Raw genomic sequence first — 21,366 nt, forward strand, 5'->3', positions numbered from 1 at the left:
AGGCCAAGGCAGACTCTGGGGCAGAGTTCACAGAGAGAGAATCAGTGACAGGTTGGTGTTTCCAAAGTCAGCATGTGACTAGCCAACAGTGGTTCATTTTTCATTCCTGGCATTCCAATGGGGAATATAGCTGGTAACAGATACTTGCATGAGGTTAGACATACTGTCAGAGACTAGGCCTACCGATCAACACCACTGGACCTTTCCCAGTCCAGCTCTTCAAGTATTCAGCTGTCCCTATTAGAAACTCTTTCTGTTGTCACTCTCTACACACTGGGCTTCTGAGGCCTTCTTATCTTCTGACCTCCTCCTACCTGCTCCTTCTCTGCCTTCTTCAAGGGCTCTTCCTCTTTCTGATACTTAAATATTCATATTCCTCAGGGTCCTGCCCTTGACCTGCTGCCCTTCTCTTCCCTTTCTTTTCATGGTACCTGGATGTTCTCATTTGCTATCATTGTTCCAGCTAAGCATAACTTGTTGAAAGTAGTTTGTGAAGACAAAGCACCTAGGTCCTTTTTTACCTAGCCATGAGGCTTGGGTGAAGTTTTGGGTTTTTTTAAAAAAACTTATTTAGGCTCAATATCCTTATCTATATAATGAGGATAAATAATACCAACTAGCTTGTAGGACTATTATAAGAACTAAATAAGAAAATGCATGTAAATTTCTTTGCAAGATACCTGACATAGTAAGTGCTCAATAAACATACTGTTCAATATTCAATCTTTGTAGCTCAGTACTCTCTCAGGAGCCACATCCAGCTGTCTACTATAGATTTCTACATGGTTATGCCAAAGACACCTCATGTTCTCTGGGTCAAAACCAACACTGGTCTTTTGCCTTCTAAACCTCCTCTTCTTCTCTATTTTTTACCTCAATTTTTGGCACTATCATTCATCAGTTGTCCAAGCTGGAATCCTAGAAGTCATCTTTGGCCACTGTCTTTTCCTTAACATTTACCATCTACTTCTGATCTTCATCAAGTCAATTATAAATTATCAGATTGTATGCCTCAACTCTTTCACTTCATATTCTTCTTCCAATTATTGAATAGAAACCTCTTGTAAAGGGAGTGATTTGAGTCCAAGACCCTGGCTCTGAAGAAGTTCATAACTTTGGTGGCAAAGACAGACTCCTGTGGTAGATTATATTATAGTTGAGAATATTCATTGCCCCTGTCTATGGAGCCTATAGGAGAAATATACATCTCTGCCTCATTGACATCTGGCTTGACTATGGACTTGCATTGGCCTATGGAATGTAAGCATATATGACATATACCAGTTCAGAGTATTTGTAAGAAATTGTAAGTGGAAGCTGTAAGAGTCATCAGATGGTTCTACCATTGCTCTTTTCCCCTGCTATGACATCACCATGTCCCAAATAGGGCCTGCTCCTTTAGCCTAAATCATGAATGAAAAAGAGGAAATAGGATGGCAGTCAATTTATTTATTTTTTAAAATATTTAATGTTTATTTATTTTTGAAAGAGAGAGACAGACAGACAGACAGAGCACAAGTAGGAGAGGCGCAGAGAGAGAGGGAGACACAGAATCTAAAGCAGGCTCCAGGCTCTAAGCTGTCAGCACAGAGCCCGATGCAGGGCTCCAACTCACAAACCATGAGATCATGACCTGAGCCAAAGTCAGATGCTTAACCGACTGAGCCACCCAGGTGCCCTGACAGCAGTCAATTTATGTTGTACATGCAACATGAACAAGAAATAAATCTTTTTGGATGCAGCTAGAATGTATTATGCTACGTGAAGTAAGTCAATCAGAGAAAGACAAATACCATATGATTTCACTCATGTGTGGAATTTAAGAAACAAACATATATGAGCATATGGGAAGGGTGGGGGAATAGAAGAGAGGGAAACAAACCACAAGAGACTGTTAATGATAGAGAACAAACTACGGGTTGATGGAGAGATGTGGGTGGGAGATGGGCTAGATGGGTGATAGGTACTAAAGAGCACACTTTTTGTGATGAGCACTGGGTGTTGTATGTAAGTGATGCATCACCAAATTCTACTCCTGAAACCAATATTGTACTATATGTTTAACTAAAATTTAAATTTAAAAAAAAAAGGAAAAAAAAGAAAAATCTTTTTGTAGTTAGGATATTGGGATCATTTGTTACTGCATCATAAGCTAGCCTAAACTAACTGACACAACTCCTTTCCAGATTATTCATAGAGTCTTTGGAGCTAATGTATGATGAGATGGAAATCAGTGAGTCATAATGATGTGCGGCACAGTGTTCTCCAGCAAAATAAGAGCGCTAGATGTGCCGCCAAGCATCACAGATATTTCATACACGCATAAGGTACCAAGATTCTTCTTCTGATCAAAGTTCTGACTGGTAAAGTAAATGTTTATCATTTCAAAGATGTCAGTAGCTAAAGGAGTTTCCAAAAGGGGCCAACAAAATCAGACTGTAAAAAAAAAAATCTTTTTGGTGCTTATAAAATTGCAGGGGGGACAAAAACAAGAGCTGACTCAACTGAGAGATATCAGGAATTCATAGAGTTACGTGCTGAAGGGAAATGGCATTGCTGTAAGCTTATTTATGACCTACTTCAACATATTGGAAGAAATGTCAGCAATCTGCGGGTTAGTAACATCACTTGCCAGAAAAACAGCTTCAATTTTCTAACTCTACCACAAGCCCCAAATAAGCCTGACCATTTCTAGGGCACACCTCCTTTGCCTGGCAACAACAGTGGTGACAGCAATAGGTAAGAACAAATGATTACATATAGTGAACTGTGTTAACGCATCAACAGATGGTAAATAGAGCATTACTTTGCTGTCCTATGTGACAAATGACTGTTAGGGCCCTTCAAGACTAAAGTAGTCTTTTTTTTTTAAGGGAGGAGGGGCAGAGGGGGAGAGAGAGAGAGAGAGAGAGAGAGAGAGAGAGAGAGAGAGAGAGAGAATCCCAAGAAGGCTCCACACTCAGCGCAGAGCCCAACACGGGGCTCGATCCCACAACCCTGGGATCATGACCTGAGACAAAACAAAGAGTCAGATGCTTAACCAACTGAGCCCACTCAGGCGCCCCAAGACTAAAGTAGTCTTGACTCAATACTACCTACTTACTACTCAGTAGTAAAGCAGTGTCTAAAGCTCCACATATTGACATTTGGGAATAGATAATTCTTTATTGTAAGGACCATCTTGTGCATTATAGAATGTTTAGCAGCCTTACCCATTAGGCACCCATAGCACTCCCACAGTTATGACAGCCAAAAATGTCTCCAGACATTGCCAAAATGTCCCTGAAGTGTCCTCCTGCCATATAAGGAGATTCTAGGGGCACCTGGGTGGCTCAGTCAGTTGAGCATGCGACTCTTGATTTCAGCTCAGGTCATGATCCTAGGGTGGTGGGATCGACCCCTGCGTTGGGCTGTGTGCTAAGTTTGGAGTCTGCTTGAGACTCTCTCTCTCTCTCTCTCTCTCTCTCTCTCTCTCTCCATCTCCCCCTCTCACTCCCTTCTCTCCTAAATTAAATTAAATTTTAAACAAACGGAGACTCTAGTGGTGGAAAGTTAGAAACCATGGCATAACTACACTGAATATATTTTGGAGTGGACAGGCCTTTTGGTTTACCTAATTAGTTCAGGTGGTTAGCACTATTTGTTGCTTATAAATCAAGCCAATCCTGCCCTAATTCCTAGTAACAGCAATTGATTGAGGACCTACTGGAGGTCCTCATTTACTGGATGGTAAATACAATTGTCATAGTCAATATAACTTGGAGATTAAGCACTTGGCTCTGGTGTGGGACAGCCTGGGTTGGAATCCTGGTTCTGCTGTTTGTTTGCGGTGTCACCCGGGGTAAGTTTCTTTACTTCTCTGCCATGGAGTCTTTATCTGTAAAATGAAATAACATAGGGTATATGAGATAACATATATGAAATAACATAGGGTCGTTTGAGAATTCAACAAGTCAATGTACTTAGAACGTGCTTAGAACGGAGCCCCGGGCATGGAAAAGAGTGTTTACTGTTATTGTCAACCATTGGAACAACTGTATCTCCATTTAATGCATGTGGAAGCAAATATTCAGGGCAATCGAGTCCAAAATCACGCAGCTACTAAGACGCTTGGCTGGCAAGAAGAGGAATCGTGAGTCAAACTCCAAGGCCACGGTGTTTCTCACTACACCCAGGCCCGGGTGGAAGACAGATTAAACCCAGGTTAAACCTGGGAGGAAGAGCTCTCTTTCGGGGATAAAAATTGGCACTTGTCCGCTTGGCCTCCTGTGTTGGCAGGGAGGAACAGAAAGACCCGCCCGAACCGGAGGCAGACAGACGGCCTTTACCACTGACGAGCTGTGAGAACATGGGCGGGTCTGTCGCACATCCTGAAGCTGTTTACTCATCTGCAAAATGGACGCAAAAACACCTGCTCTCCGTTCTTCACGGGCGGTGGTCAGAGCGATGTGAGAACAGTATGCAGCGGAGCATCGTGCAACTCCGCGGGGCTCCCCGAACGTCAGGCCAGCAGCCGCTCTGGGCAGATATGCGCTGTGCCTGGGCGTGTCCAAGACCCCGTCTTCCCGGCCGGGTCCCGCAGTTCTGCAGCGGCCTCTGCGGCAGCAGGTGGCCCTGGACGCCGTGCGCGCCACGGGCAGGGGTCTCCTCCCGCGTGGTTCCAGGGTGGGCAGTCTGGGAGGTGACCCCCAACGTGCTAGCGGCAGCTGCTGCTTATCTGCAGTTAGACAGATGAGGTGTCCACAGCGACCTTCCTGCCTCAATGAGTGTGGGAACCCGGGGCTTCCCAGGGCTGAGGGGTGGGAACGTAAACAGAATGGCCCTGGCTGAAGCTGCGCCCCGCATCCTCCCTCCGCGCTGCCCTAACCCGGGAGGAGGCGACAGAGATGGTCTGGGCACCATCGCTGAGGGTGCGGAGGGGAAAAGGCTGGGGCTCTGGGGTGTCGGGGGAGGGGAGCCACCTCCCAGCATGATCAGGACTCCCTCGGAGCTGGACATTTCCTGCCAAAAGTCCCACGGCCGCTTTTTGCTGCCAACATGACAGAGTCACGAATAGATCAACCTATCAACCCGGGGAAACCCTCCTTCCCTCCCTGTTGCCCTCAGCAGGTTTATCACGGTAATCCCTAGACTACTTACTCCCTGCTCAGTCATCTGTGAAGAGCAGGGATTCCTGATTTTTTTCTAGCAAAAGGCAGCAAAGGCGGCAGTTTGGGAGAAATGGCTCATTCCCAGCTCCCTTTCCTTTGTCTGCAGAAGTCTGGGCCTACCTCTGGGCTTTACAGGAAGAACACCTGCGTTTGTTACGATTTCCATGCCTCTCTTGTGTGTTGGAGTCCTTCTTCGTTTCTTCCAGTTGTCTGCTCTAGGCTTCCTCACTTCTCCCAACAACACCACTCACAGTGATTCTGTGGCAAAATGGAAAAGCATTTCAAGGTCATGTTCATGTCTTTCCACTTAGTCTTCTTCCTCTGCATCTTTGTGCTGGCCAGCACCTGCTCTGCGGGTAACAAAGCCGCCAGATACACCTTAAAGCTGCCGAGGATACATCAGCCAGCAAGTAAGATAAAGTTGATGACTTCTCGTGGCTTACATCCTTGCTGGGAAGACAGATGCTAGACCAGTATTCCTAAAAGGAGACAGGGTGCTGATTTAGAAGACTAAATCAGTAGGTGCGAACCCAGACCGGGCTCAGGAAAGCCTCCTGGAAGAGATGTTTCGGCTGAGCCTTGAAACATGAACTTCGCCACGTTCTGGTGAAGGACTGGGGAGAGGGGAAAGACAGCGAGGGAAGGAGAACAATATATGTGAGGGCACTGAGGGAAGACAGCGTTTGTGGGAGCAAAAATGAATCGTACAGCCGCTTGTGGTCTGTGACCTGGGCCTCCCCCTCCCCCTTGAGCAGTGCTTTGTCCCTGAACACTTCTGCCTACTCACCAACCATAAAACCTGTCACGTATGCTAAGGCCCTGCTTTCTTCCTTCCATGATTGCAATCTCAACTGATAATTTTCTAAAATGGTCTTGGAAAGTGGAGATCTGGATTCTTTGGGGGTTTTTTGTTTGTTTGTTTTGAGTTTTAGATTCTTAACTGAATTCTGCTGCCTAATTCTCCAACCTGAGCAAGTGACTTAGCTTCTCTGGGCTATGGTTCCTCATCAGTAATATAGGCCAGTGATATTTAATAATGTCTATAGTGATGCGAATAGTAACATTTAATACTGTTTACTGTGTCCCAGCCCCCAGTGCTAAGTGCTTTTTGCAGTTTGTTACATTTAATCCTCACAAACATCATCAAGTAGGTAATATTTTTATCCCAAAGGATTCTTGGGAAGTCTGAGTGTGATCCTAATCATGAACACGCTTTGTAACCATTAAGAGTTAATGCAAAAATGAGAGAGTATCACCAGGGTGTTCAATAAGTGCATATGCAATAAATAAATAAGTTCATTTGTATCTGTCTCCTGAGCAAACCGAACAAAAAGCAGTAGCAAGAATGAAAAGTGTTGTCATCACGAAATTGCTAATTGCATGTAATACCAGACCGCTTAAGGGAGAATTCCATCGATGTGACCCTGAACCTCCCAGGTTTACAGTCTGATGACCACCACTGCCTGGAACACATACACAGAAAACAGAGTGAAAGCTCAGAATCAGTTCATGAAGAGACACCAAGTTTGTGTTGAACTTTACTGCCCACTGAGAATAAGCATCTTTCAGCAGGCTGAATGAGCTAAGAGAAATTGCAGAATTCAGGGTTGGGACCGAAGCCAACGGGTCTGAGTCTTTTGATGTTCTCCTTAGGATGTGGGTCTCCACTTTCTATCACTTTATCACACCATTTTCTCACTCCAAACCTCAAATCTGGGAAATGGTTTATTGCTGGTGTCTGCACAGCCATCATAATGACAGATTCTTAAGTTGTCGGTTTCTGAAACCATGGATGTGTACAACAAACTAGTATGAATATGCGGGTATGTGCACCTATGTGTGTGTTTCTGTGTGCGGGTATCTGTGCACGTGTTTCTGAGTGTGTGAGAGTGGCGTCCTACACTTACACTCCCCCACTTGGCAAGAAGTGGCCAGGCTCCCCCTGAGCGCAGCCAGTGTGGGAGGGAGAACTGACACCAGAGCAAATGAGGTGAGAGAGGAGAACTGTGGCTCGATGCCCTCAGATCAGATGAGAAGCAATGAATAAGAAAGTCAATGAGCTGAAAATGACTTGAATGCAGGCACCGCCTAGGGATCATATCCCCCCAAATGTTGTAATAAACATTTGTTTATACTTCATTGAAGTGCTTTGAGCTTCAGTATCCATTTTACCCTTCTCAATGTAGGTAGTCTGTCTTGGAGGTTAAAAGCCCCTTCTGAGTTCAAATAGGCAACTTTATCAGATTCTGCCACTCACTAGCTTAATGATATTGGACAGATCACAAAATGCCTCTATTTCTTCACCTATAACATGGAGACAGTACTATCTACCACGTGGTGTTCTTGTAAGGATAAAGGGAAATAAAATGTAGTCCGTGTTTTGCATTCCATACTTCATGGCATTTTACAGGTGACAACACAGATGCCCAGAGAAGTTAGCTTCCCCTCCTGGGTCCCCCTGACTAGGAGGGCAGTGGCAGGAAAGCTAGGCATCCCATCCCTGGCCCAGAGCTTGCTTGCTCGCTTGCTGGCTTGCTTTCTTCCTTTCTTCTGTCTTTCTGTCTTTCTTTCTGTCCTTCTTTCTATCTAATGTCCGTTTCTTTATTTGGAGAGAGAGGGTGAGAGAAAGAGCACCTGCACGAGTGAGGGAGGGGTAGAGACAGAGGGAGAGAGAGAATCCCGAGTAGGCTCTGAGCTGCCAGCACAAAGCCCAGTGCAGAAACCAGCACAGGGCTCAATCCCACGAACCTCTAGACCATGACCTGAGCCAAAACCAACAGTTGGACGCTCAACCGACTGAGCCACCCAGGCGCCCCTGAGGGCTCTTTCTATTCAACCATGTGGAGCACCAATCCCACACTGAAGTAATTTGCAGGTTACAAGTGATTTTTCATGCATAACTACTTTAATTTGCACTTGTCTGCCAAATCCACACATTAGCAAGCTCAGAACTCTGAAGGAAATGTTTATGTTATGTAGGACCTTCTGAAAACTAGTCTATATCTGAGGTGGCCTGAAGGAGAGCCAAAGGGTTATGTGGGTGAGGACAAAAAACAAAGACACCCTGTCACACCCCCCTCACTCAAGAATATGTGGAATCTTTACTTTGTGGATTAATGTAACACAATCTTGAATCCCATGTTGGCTATACTCATTTTCCTCTACCACGTGGGGTGTATGCTCAAGCAACGTAAACTCACCAAAGTAAATCCGCTTTTTACACCTCTCACCCCACCTACTTTTTAAAAATGTCATCCCCCTCAGGCTTTAGAAAACCAGAGATAAATGTGTTTTCAGTTATCTTTGCACAACTCCCACTATGAACGCAACTGAAAGACAGCTAGATGAGAAGTCAGGAAGCCAGGCAGCTTTCGTCTAGGCATGACCTTGGTTAATTGCGGGCGCTCAGGCCACTTAGGTCAGTTCTTCAGTCTTTGGCTTCTAATCTGTAAAAGGAGAAGAAAAGGGAGCATTTACAGAGTGCCTACTCTGTGCCAAGTGCCTTCGATTATGCCACTTTATTTAGTCCTTTAAAAAAAAAACTACTCCATAGGAACTTTTATCTGTATTATGCAAACATAATAAATAAATTGCCTCAGGCCCAGATTGCAAAGAGGAACCTGAGTTGAAATTTGAACCCAGGACCATCTGATTCCAAACTTTGTGCTTGTCTTGATAATCCAACACAATCTATAATGCTCCGTTCTATTCTAATATTACGCTCTTCTGTGAGCACAGTTAATCAATAGTTGGCTGAGTCTATTACAGTCAGTCATTCCTCGGGGTCTTATTCTGAAGAGTCAGAGGCCCTGAAGAGATTTACTACATCCCTTACTCAGTCACTGTTACATTAGCTGTCCCTCCTAAGATTATAAGAAGTAGTTTTATTGCCATCAGGAGCAATTTGATACTTGCCTTCATTCTACATGCCTCTTCAAATAAGAAAAACATTTCCTTGGAAGCCCTTCACTTATCCTTCCTTGGAAACTTAGTATTTATACAATCGACTTTCCCCTCAGTTGTTGAAGACTGTTCATTAACAAACCAAAGATACCCCACATTTATCTATTTGGAAGACTCTAACCCATATCTACCAGGAAGTAGTGTGAAAGGTACTTGCTTGCTGAGAAGAGAGATGATGAGAATGCTGGTGAGGAAGGAGCCCAGGGCATGGAGTAACCAGCTACTCTAGTCTTCTTCCCTCATTCCAGGTGTTCCTGAAGTCAGACTCCAATAAGAACTTAACATGTCTCAACTGTAACTTCACTGCATACTGGCTGGGAGAGGGAAGTATGGCCCAGCACACCCCACTCTAGGAGAGGAGAGATGGGAACCCTAAGTCTTACCTATTCCTTTGGTAGTCAACCAGGTGTTGAGCCTGATTCTTTTACATTGTAGTTTTGCTCTCTAGAGGTGAGGATGGTGTTTGTTTTATTTGTTGCTGCATCCTAAGGCTAGCCCAGTGCCTAGCACATGGTCATTGCTCAATAAATATTTGTTAAATAAATGAAGAGGGACAAGGCAGGCCAATAGGGAAGATAATTAGGGCAACCTGGGCCATCCCTGGATTAAGTGTCACTTAGCAAACCCACCTAAATCATGTGATAGCAGCTCCTTGAGAACAGTAACCATGTTTTACTTATCTTTGTGTTCCCTAGCATTTAGCCTTGTATAATAGGGGCTCAAACATTTCTCCAGAATTGAGTCATCTTTAGGGACCCCTACGATCGTGTAGTAAAAACATCCTAGAGAATGATATGGTGGAGGGATTTTTAAAAAAAGGCTAAGTGACTGGAAGGTGTCAGTGATAAAAACAATTAGCAGGGATAGCATACTCAAACTTGGTTTTGGTGGGAGGCAAGGACACTCTTGGGAAGGAATGATGCTAGAGCTGGTGACAAAATTGTCCAGGGAAGGGCTATGGTAGCTCAGTTCTCTGACACTCTGTGTGTGCCAAAGTAGAGGCCATTCACATCGGCACTTTAGCGAAAGTGACTCCCCAACACAACACTCCACTCAGCAGTGCCCCCATCATCTTCTAATGGCCCAAAATATCATAACCCTCGCTAGTCAGGTTATTTTTTCTTTTCTCCATTCTCATATGCAGTCACTTCCTGAGTGGCACTAGGATGAATTCCAACATCTGCCTTCCTGGACCCAGTACCACATCCCTCTTCCTCTCCAGTGACGACTTTTCACCGAAGAGTCTCGGGGGGCTCACTATACCCATGACTCCTGAAGACAGCCATGCTCAGTGATTCCAAGGTGATTCCCTGTTCTGCCCTGCGATGGCCGTGGTTGACAACTTCTTCTTAAAGAGGACTAAAGCATCCTTTGTCATCCCTAGTGGGACATCTCCCCTGGTTAAGAAAGCATCTTGTTATGTAAGAAACCCAAGAGGGGGAGAGCAGAGGACTCAGTGATGCTTCACAGATTTCTCACTGGGGGGTCAACTTAGAGACTGACTCAAAGCTGGCAGGAATAAGAATAAATTAATGGCTTCTGTGGGGAGTGAGTAAGGCTGGTTTGAAGTCTGGTGGGAGCAGTGAACTACATCGATGAATAAGACAGGAAACATTCTTAAATGGAGGAAGAATGTGGGAAACATTTGGATGAGAAAACTGAGACAAAATGAAGAAATGCAGAGAGCTTTATAGTCCATTCTGGAGGTTTTGGGAGTTAATAATAACACACCTTACCCACCCAGCCCTCTTCTAAGCTCTTTTGTTATATTACTTTATTGAATCTACACAACAAGTCTTCGAGGTAGAGCATTATCTTCACTTTGCATACAAGGAAAGCTGAGATGCAAAACTATGTAGTAACTTAGCCAAGGCTACACAACTATACGCTATGCAACTAAGTGGTCAAGAAAGCTGGAATTTGAGGGGTGCCTGGGTGGCTCAGTTGGTTAAGTGTCCCACTTCCACTCAGGTCATGATCTCACAGTTCGTGGGTTCGAGCCCTGCACCACATTCAGTGCTAACAGCTCAGAGCCCAAAGCCTGTTTTGATTCTGTGTCTCCCTCTCTTTCTTTCTTCCCTTCCCCTGCTCACATTCTGTCTCTCTCTCTCAAAAACAAATAAACAGGGGCACCTGGGTGGCTCAGTCGGTTGGGCATCCGACTTCGGCTCAGGTCATGATCTCGCAGTCCATGAGTTCGAGCCCTGCGTCGGGCTCTGTGCGACAGCTTGGAGCCTGGAGCCTGCTTCGGATTCTGTGTCTCCCTGTCTCTCTGCCCCTCCCCTGTTCATGCTCTGTCTCAAAAATGAATAAACATTTTTTTTAAATTTTAAAAATAAACACATAAATAAATAATTTTTAAAAAAGAAAGCTGAAATTTGAAACTTAAGGGCTACCCTTTTTTAAGCTCTATTCTATACTAATAGTTATTCGGCACTAACCATACACTAGGTAGTATGCTTTAGTCTAGATCTGGGGTGACCCCAGGAGACCTAAAGAGCTATGGGTGAGGGAAAAAATATCTCTCCTGTCACACCCCCTCCAATTATTTACTCTATGAATTGATGTGACCCAATCTTTAATCTCATGGGTTTTTTTCACACATATCCTTCCCACAAAATATTTGTATCTACACACTGTAAGTGTCTCTGTGGCATGGTATTTATGTACTCATATGTAATTTACCCTCAGTCTTCAAGATCATGCCTCGTTCTTACCTCTAGTTTTTAGCATGGTTTCCATTAGCTATTCCTGAGAGGAAGTGAGCCACGCCTTCCACTTACAGACGGTGAAAGTGGTTTGGAGGAAGTCACTGGCTTGAGCAAGGTCACAGGTCAAGTTAGCAGCATTTGGCTGACATCAGGACCAATAACCTCTGTCTCTCCAGTCTGATCCTCAGAGGGTCCGCCTGTCCTGGGACCTGGGCCACATTCCAAATTGGGTAATCCGGTGCGTGCTGCCTGTCTGAAATTCCCCTTGTGGTTTTGCTCACATCTGGTGTTTTTCACTTCTCTTTCTAAACACGTGCTTTGATCCTGTTGCTGCTACAGCAGAAAGATGTCCGCGGTTCCAAGGAGCGTAGTTAATTTGGTGAGAGGTGAAAGATACTCCTCTCAACGGGACTTCTAAAAATAAACAGTATCGGAGCCTCACCATGTCATGCTTGAAGCACTTCCTGGAAACCCCCAAGTTTAGTCAAGTCTACATAGTCTTTCTACAAGCTCCCGAATCTCTAATATGCCTGGACTTCCAGCCCCTCCCCCAGATCTCTGCAAATGCCCAATAGATTTGAAGTCTCATATGGTTCTGCCTTTGGGTCATTCTTGGAGTAGACAGGGGTGACGTGTGGTTAAATGTCTTCCATAAGCCTTCTGTGGTCATAGTTCTCCATCAATTAACACACACCGAGCTAAGAGCTATGTATATTTACTTCTAGGAAACCTTATCTATGACTAGCTTACCGGTTTTATTTATTTTACCAAACTTTATTACTCGTTCTGCCTCTTACTTTATCTTTGTAAGTTTGTTTCTTAATTATAAAGGTATTTTTCCATTATATTAAAATGTTTAAGGAAATAGAGAATAAGTAAAAAAAAATCCAAACTCCTAGTACTCATAACACAACCATTATTAATTACTTGGGTTTTTTTCTTCCACACTTATCTTCCTTATACTTGTGTGTGTGTGTGTGTGTGTTTATTTGTTTTTACATAGCCAGAATCATAATTTACATGCAATTCTTGTATTCTCTTCCTTTCACTACTTACAATTATATTAAATGTTGCTACATAGCTAGCAGATATAAAATGAAAGAGACATATAGATTGGTGAAGAAAAGGGCCAAAAGCTATCAGTGACCTCTCATGAATGGATCATGAATGGATCATGAATATCATTTGTGATATCAATTCTTCCCTAAGTTACCGGGATTTAAAATGCAGATGGGGCGCCTGGGTGGCTCAGTCGGTTGAGCGTCCGACTTCGGCTCAGGTCATGATCTCGCGGTCTGTGAGTCTGAGCCTCCCGTTGGGCTCTGTGCTGACAGCTCAGGGCCTGGAGCCTGCTTCGGATTCTGTGTCTCCCTCTCTGCCCCTCCCCCGCTCATGCTCTCTCTCTCTCTCTCTCTCTCTGTCAAAAATAAATAAACATTAAAAAAAATGAATAAAATGCAGATAGAAAAGACATAACTGATGACAAAGAAGCAAAGCAGCCCAGAATTTGTGGAGACCAAGGATTAATTTGAAGTCACAAATGGCCAATTGAAGATTCAGGACAACCCTCCTGTTGAGATAAGTCACAGGCAGAGCTAAATGTTTTGGTAGCACCTGCCTAAACAGCCTCCAGAAAAGAGCACCTTATCACAGCTATAGCCAGGGAAAGGGATGTTCGGGGAATACTGCTCCTCAGAAGAGACCACGTTCCCATGGGCTGTGGAAAGTTCTAGTAAGTTACGTCACCCGCTCTGTTCCTGGAGGGTTTTCAGGGAAGAAATGAAGAGGCAGGGCATTATTCCTACCAGAGGGAATCATTTGGCTTCCTTGGCTGTGTTTTCTACTTTATCATGGTTCCTCTTTCCTTTTCAGTTGCTCCATCAGACCCTCACCCCAAACTAAGAAATGTTACCCCAAACAGATTAAGTTGTCCTCATTTTCAAAATCTTTTTTAAAATGTTTTACTTACTCTTGAGAGAGAGAGAGAGACAGACAGAGCATGAGCAGGAAAGGGGCAGAGCAAGAGAGGGACACAGAATCTGAAGCAGGCTCCAGGTTCTGAGCCGTCAGCACAGAGCCTGACATGGGGCTCAAACTCACAATCTGTGGGATCATGACCTGAGCTGAAGTCAGATGCTCAACCAACAGAGCCACCCAGGTGCCCCCAAGTTGTCCTCATTTTTAAAAATTTGGTTTTTTTTAGAGAGAGAAAGAGACCATGAACAGGGGAGAGGGGTAGAAGGAGAGAGAGAGAGAGAGAGAGAGAGAGAGAGAGAGAGAGAGAGAATCCCAAGGAGGCTCCCTGCTCAAGATGGAGCCCCACTCAGGGCTCGACCCCACAACCCCAGGATCATGACCTCAGCTGAAACCAAGAGTTAGACGCCCAACTGACAGAGCCACCCAGGCACCCCAAGTTGTCCTCATTTAATCAATCTTTCTGCCATCAACCTTCCAACCTCTCTTGCTTTCCTTCGCTGACCCTCCCAAACCCAAGGTGTCCAGCCAGCTCCCTCGTGCCAGCTCACCCTCCACACCCATGCTGACCGCACCCACATGCCCTGTTTAGCAGCCACGCCGATGTCTTCTCGTAAGAGCTGAGTGATCCCCTGATGATAAACAGGAGAGCGCAGGCTACAATGCCCTGCTTTACTTCTTTGGAGCTGCTCTCCCTTCTTGAGGGATGCTAACTGACCAGTACTCAGGCATGTCAGGAACCTTAAGACTGGAAGATTGGTATGCCTATTCCCAAGTTACAGATGAGGAAACGGAAGCCTATGGAATGATATATAATATTGTAGAGTTGTAAGAGAATTGGGACAATACCCAAAGGTGTGGAGAAAGGTACAAAACAAAATTACCCATCACCCACCCTCCCAATAGAAAAACTGTTAACTTTTTTATATACTTCCTTTGATTGTGTGTGTGTGTGTGTGTGTGAGAGAGAGAGAGAGAGAGAGAGAGAGGAAGAGAGAATAATTGTTAACATATATGGGGTTTGTTTTGTATTACAAAATTGCGATTATGCTACTTTTATTAGTTTGCTAGGGATGCACAACACAATAATGTACCATCGAGTGGCTTAAATAACAGGAATTTGTTTCTTCAAGTTCTGGAGGCCAGAAGTCTAAGATCAAGGTGTTGCGAGGATTTGTTCCTTCTGAGGGCTGTGAGGGAGAGACTTTTCCCTCCCTTAGGTTCTGGTGGTTTTTTTCTGACCATCTTGGTTGTTCCTTGGCTTCTGCCGCATCACTGCAATGTCCGCCTTCATGCTCTTCTCTCTGTGTGCATCCCTGTCCTTCCACATGACATTCTTTTTATAAGGACAACGGTTGTATTGGATTAGGGACCCACCCTACTCCACTGTGATCTTATCTTACTTGAATAATTACATTTACAAAGACACTATTTCTAAACAAGGTCACATTCCAGGGTACTGGGAGTTAGGACCCAAACATACAAGAGAGAACACAGTTCAACCCATAACAACTATTTATGCAATATTTCATCTTTTTTCTCTCTCTCCCTCTTACCTTTCCGTGGTGATCATTTTCTGGGACAGGCACATTTTTGTCAGGGAAAGGAACTGGAAGATGCCTAGGACATATGTAGGCAGGGTGGAAGGCATGAGTGGGGCACCCCCTGGGGAGCAAGCCAAAGACATGGGGGAAGACAGGAGATAGAAAGAGCTTCTAGAAAGGGCAGGAGAGCTATGAGAACATTGACCATCATCATGGTTCACCTACGTCATGGGTTTTCTGAGTACTTCTCAGAAACAGGTCTTAGCAAGGGAAAGCTGCCAGGACCACCCAGCCCCTCCAAGGTCAGCTCCCCATGCCTGCACCATCATGCTGCCTGGAAGAGAGCCTCCCAGAAACAGACAAGAGGGAGGAAGTGTGAGGGAAGTTTGGGACAGTGACCGCAGAAATTTTGTCAACCAGGAAGCGCTATGATATGGTAATTAAGAAGTCTTGGGGAGACTGAGTTGCTCAGTCGGTTAAGCATCTGACTCTTGGTTTCAGCTCAGGTCATTATCTCACAATTCATGAGTTCCAGCCCCACGTCGGGCTCTGTTCTGACAGCTCAGAGCCTGGAGCCCGCTTCAGATTCTGTGTCTCCCTCTCGCTCTGCCCCTCCCTCCGTCTCTCTCTCTCTCTCAAAAATAAATAAACATGAAAAAAAATTTTTTTAAGTCTCGCATAGGGCCAGAGAACTGTATTTTCAAATTCTAGCTCTGACTCTCGTGTTTCTGTCAGATCTCGAGCATTATTACTCAGTCAAGTTTCAGTTTCCTTATCTGAAAATGGACCTGATAATAGTACCTATTCACAGGGTTGTTGTGAGAATAAAAATGAGGTGACGTGTAAATGCTTGCCATGGTGCTGGGCATGAAGAAAGCACTTCATTCATTCATTCATTCATTCATTCAACAAACACCCTCTGCTGTTCCTGGGACCATGCTGATGCCAAGGCTATAGTGGTAAGCAGGGCTCACATGGTTCCTGTCCTCATGCAACTTATATTCTGGAAAGAAAGGTAGATAGTTAAGGAACTAAACACACAGCTAAAGCTTATCATTATGAACTATGTAATTCATTCAAAGGAGAAAACAAATGATATCTAAGATAGAAGGGGGGGGGAATGGATTTGGTTTGCTGGGGATGAGAAGGGAGGTGCTTAGGGAGGGGCACTCTGAGGAAATGATAGTAGGCTGAGACCTGAAAGTCAAGTGGCAAATAGCCAGATGGAGGGCTGGGGTGTGGGGCAGGGAAGAGGGTCCCAGGTAGCAGGAATAGGCCCCAAGGCAACAAGAGCTGGATGTCTTAGAGGAACTGAACGGAACATGGGTGTAATGGGAGTGTGGGGAGCAAGCAGGACAGGGCACCCCTCAGGCTGGAGGCCTAGGCAGATACCGGATCTCATAGACAGTCAAGGGATCTCTGTGGAGGCCTGTCCTGTCGAAGGGGGCACAGGGGAGAGGGCAGTCAGAAAGAGGGTAAGAGAGATAGGAACACCAAGAAAGAAGAGAGACCCAGCCAGAGGCGGAGGGAGGGGGGTGCAGAGAGAAGGATGAGGGCTAGACAGGACCAAAGGATTTGGCAGCCAAGAAGTCCTCTGAGGCCTCTGAGATGGTCAGAGTGAAAGCTAGTGAAAAACAGAGTGAAAGCTGGGGTGAACGAGTAGCATGAAGGGAGGAAGTAAGGAAGAGGAGGAAGTTAGCATATATTCTTTTCAGAAGTATCATGATGAAGGAGAAGAGAAAACTGGGGCAAGAGCTAAAAGGAGAATTGCTTTGTTTATTTTTATTTTACTTCTTTTAGGTTTATTTTTATTTATTTTTGAGAGAGACATGAGCCTCTCTAGAGGGCATGAGTGGGGGAGGGGCAGAGGGGGAAAGACATGGAGAGAGAGAGAGAGCGGGGGAGAGAGAGAGAGAATCCCAAGCAGGCTCCATGCTGTCAGTGCAGAGCCAGACTCGGGGTTCCATCTCATGAACTGAGAGATCATGACCTGAGCCGAGATCAACAGTTGGACACTTAACTGACTGAGCCACCCAGGTGCCCCTGTTTATTTTTATTTTAGATGGGGGCATTTTTATTGAAACTCTAAAATAGTCATATTTTTTAATTGTAGGTTTTAAGGCAATAGGCATTCAAAGTAAAATTTCGAGACATTCACATCCAGATACAATTAGGAATTTATTCCAACGGCATTCTAGTGCTATTAATAGTTCCCTAAATGCAATCTTGGTTTTGGTTTTTAGTTTGATAGCATCCTTTCTTTGTATTTACCTTGGATCATTTCCTTGGGTCCGAGCTCTCCTCGGGCAGCCCCAGATTTCAGGTCAGTGTGGCATCAATAGCTCTTTTAAATATTTTAAGTCTTTATTTCCCAACCATTCATAATTGTTCTTCCTGCCTCCACAGGAGATGGAAAGACAATGGCCCTGCTGGGGTGATGGACCCAAGAAACAGGAAAGCTTCATTTTCCCTTCCCAGGTTTCTTATCAGCTAGGAATAATGCACATTCTCTGTCTCACCTCCTCCCTTTTTCATACAGCACAAGAAAAAAGACAAATTGCTGATTTTTATTTATATCAAAACTAAATATGCACATAGTTGACAGAATCGAATAGTTCTACATTAATAACCAGTCGCTCCCCCACGCCACCCTTTCACCACATCCTGGGGAATCCCTTCATCTCTTGTGTCAAATAGTCTGGTTCCTTGAATTCCACCTCTTCCTCTTTCTTGATTCACTCCATTGTTTTGGTGGGGCGCATCCTCCAGGAGTTTCCCAAGAAAGAAAGCAGGGAACATATAATAGATGCCATGAGTGCCCTGCCGTATTCTCTCGGCACCTGCCACATCCATGCAGTCTAAGTTACCGGTACAAATGTCTCTTTGCCAGAGCACCTGCGTGGCTCAGTGAGTTAAGCGTTGGACTTCGGCTTGGGTCATGATCCCACAGTTTGTGGGTTTGAGCCCCAGGTCGGGCTCAGTGCTGACAGCTCAGAGCCTGGAGCCTGCTTTGGATTCTGTGTCTCCCTCTCTCTCTACCCCTCCCCCACTTGCTCTCTGTCTCTCAAAAATAAATAAACATTTTTTTTAAATGCCCCCGAGTCAGGGAATTAACCCCCTCCTCCCAGGGAGCACCTCTTCACCCATGACCAATGGGAGTTAGCAGAATAAGTACCTCAGCTCACTCAGCCCTGAGTGGGGATAACTTCAAGGCATAATTTCTACACGGGTCTCCCAGAGTTCCCCAAAGGAATCGAGTTCCAGTTCGCAGTAACTTGCTGGATATATTAGCTTCCTTGTTTCACTTCCCCTGACCCTGTAGGGTTTCCTGGATCATCTCCCAAATAAACTACTTTTGCTCCTTTTTTTTTTTTTTTAAGTTTCTTTGTTTTGAGAGAGAGTGAGAGAGTAGGGGAGATGGGGGGGGAGAGAGAGAGAGAGAGAGAGAGAGAGAGAGAGAGAGAGAATTCCAAGCAGGCTCCATGCTCTCAGCATGGAGCTAAACTCAGGCCTTGATCCTATGAACCATGAGGTCATGACCCGAGCCAAAATCAAGAGTAGGAGGCTTAACCAACTAAGTCACCCAGGCACCCCTACTCTTGCTCTTATGACTTCTATTTTCCGTGTCTTATCTTTTTGCTATACTTTCTACTTTCCACATCTTCTAGTGAGTTTTCTTTTCTGGGATCATATTTAAATTCCTAAGATCTTTTTGTTGTTCTCTGTTCCTTTTAAAAAATAGCATTTGGGGGCACCTGGGTGGCTCAGTCGGTTGAGCATTCAAATTCTTGATTTCAGCTCAGGTCATGATCTTGCAGTTCATGGATTTGAGCCCTGCGTGGGGCTCTGCGCTGACAGCGCAGAACCTGCTTGGGACTCTCCCTCACCCTCGCTCTCTCTCTGCCCCTCCCCCACTCACATGTGTGTGCTTTCTCCCTCTCGCAAAATGAATAAACTGTAAAAAAAAAAAAAATAGCTTTTTGTTTTTATCATGTATGTCCTATCATGTTTTATCTCTCTGAGGATATTGATAATTTTTTGTTTTCTTTCTCTCTCAGAAGTGGTGCCACTTCCAGATCTTTAGGGCCTTTCTTTCCAGTATGTCAGGCTCTCGGAAAACGCTTTCCTAATCTCCAGGCAGGACGTTCAGGGTTACGATCCGTGTGAAGGAAAAGGGCAAGAGGGCTGTAAGTAATGCCCTTTTCTCTTCCGGACATTATCCTTTCACCCAACTGGGACTGGCCCTCCCTCTGTCTTACTCTCCCAGCAGAAGAAAAAGCCCCATCCGCCATCACGGGGAAGGGGCAGTCTACCTGACACTACAAGGGGAAGGGGGGCCTGGGGACCTCTTTGCTTCTTGAACTGACTTTCGACTCATCTTACTGTTTGCAGCCACAGTTTTACGAGCTTTACTCACAAAATACCAAAGTACCTGGTGCTGCAAATCTCTGCATTCGGAAACGGGTGGTGTTAGCTTTCTCGTCTGCTGCCCCAGGATTCAGCTCACTTGGGTCTCTGGATTCAGTTACCACTCATTCATCTACGTTCCAGCCTTTAAAATTATCCTGCTGTTGTCCTTTTCATATGCTCTTTGTCCTTGTGGGGTTAGCCTTAAAAAAAGAAAAATCCATTTACTTACATTCTTGGTTGCTTACATATGCTCAAAGAAACTCTGGAAACGCATACAGCAAACTAGTGACAAAGCTTACTAACGCACAGGAAGGAGACCGGGCCGGGGCCGATGGTAGACATGGATGAGGGAAACGTCTTGCTCTGTGTCTTTTTACACTTTTTTTGGCTTTAGAACCACGTGAATATATTACTTCATCAAACGTTAACCTTGGGTTGAGTTCTAGGAGGGAGTGGAGCACAATGCATGTGTCTATTCTGTTTTCTTTAACCAGAAGTCTCAAGCGTTTTCTAAATTAGTATCTTCAGCAATGAGACCACGAGAGGCTTCCTGAGTGAAAGCCATTCTGAGCAAGTTTAGACGCCATAAGCCAGAATAGGGACCAATTTGTCTCCATGAAAATTCAAGATTTCTGCGAGGCCCAGGACAAAATGAAATCAAATAATGTCAGAAGACCATAAACAAATTGGGAAAAAATATTTGCAGCAAATATGAAAAAGGCAGAGTTTTCTTAAAATGTGGAGTTCTTACAAAATACCCAAAGACAGATAAAATCCAACTGAGAACAATGGACAAAGGAAATCTATAGAATTCCCAGGCAAATAAATACAAACAAGCTTTTAAATATAGGAGACAGACTCTGATTAATTTAAGCAGAAGATGAATTTATTAAGGGATATTGGGTAGTTCACAGGCCCTGCAGGAGGACTGGAGACCCAGGTTTAGAGGCTCACCAGAAACAACTTCCAGAATTATGCTGCAGGGCAGCCGTGTGAAGACACTGCACGGGCACTGCTGCTGAGACAGCGGACACCCCATGTCCAGATACCCATCCCCGCTTCTGGAACTTCCGACACTGAAAACTCCCAACTTCATCCACACTCGGGGCTGCTTCCAAGTATGAAGGGACCTCCAAAATCACCTAGTCCGACCTCATTTGTTGGTCAAGAACTGTTTTCCTGGGGGTGAGGGTAAGGAGGTTGTTCGAGGTTTCTGCCGAGATCACCAAGACAGGAGGGTGTTTTCTCTAAGACCTTTGCTCGTTGCATTGTGTTGCTCTCTGCGGCTTTAAGACAGAGGGCAGTGCTCACTTTGAAAATGTTCAGATGTTCAGATCACACTTGATTTCTCAGACAGCAGTGCTGGAACTGCATGCCTGACTTTGTGCCTACGAGTTCTGCCCTGAGGTCTTCCTCTGCCCGCTGCATGCCTTATGGCGACTCTCTCTAACTTTTTTGAAAATGTGAATTCCAGTGTAGTTAACATATAGTACTATGTTAGGTTCAGGGGTACGATACAGTGATTCGACAGTCCCATACATCACCCAGTGCTCATCAAGATAAGTGCACCCTTAATCCCCTTCACCGATTTCACTCATCCCCAACCCACCTCCC

The 21,366-nt window shown here is 44.9% G+C and overlaps 1 long non-coding RNA gene across 3 annotated transcripts in view; it reads left to right on the forward strand.

Annotated features, from left to right (window-relative positions):
- The window catches only part of LOC106978509 (uncharacterized), a 62,382-nt gene that overhangs the window by 33,153 nt on the left and 7,863 nt on the right, over nt 1-21,366 (forward strand). The window contains exon 4 of one of the 3 annotated variants that reach the window (XR_008295204.1): nt 10,258-12,563. The exons of 1 other annotated variant lie outside the window; for it this stretch is intronic. This is a non-coding gene — a long non-coding RNA (uncharacterized LOC106978509). Of the gene's footprint in view, nt 1-10,257; nt 12,564-21,366 lie in introns of those variants that run through there. One more of the 3 variants, XR_001430804.3, reaches the window with a different exon arrangement.

Source organism: Acinonyx jubatus, chromosome C1, assembly GCF_027475565.1.
Source record: "Acinonyx jubatus isolate Ajub_Pintada_27869175 chromosome C1, VMU_Ajub_asm_v1.0, whole genome shotgun sequence".
Lineage (NCBI taxonomy): Eukaryota > Metazoa > Chordata > Mammalia > Carnivora > Felidae > Acinonyx > Acinonyx jubatus.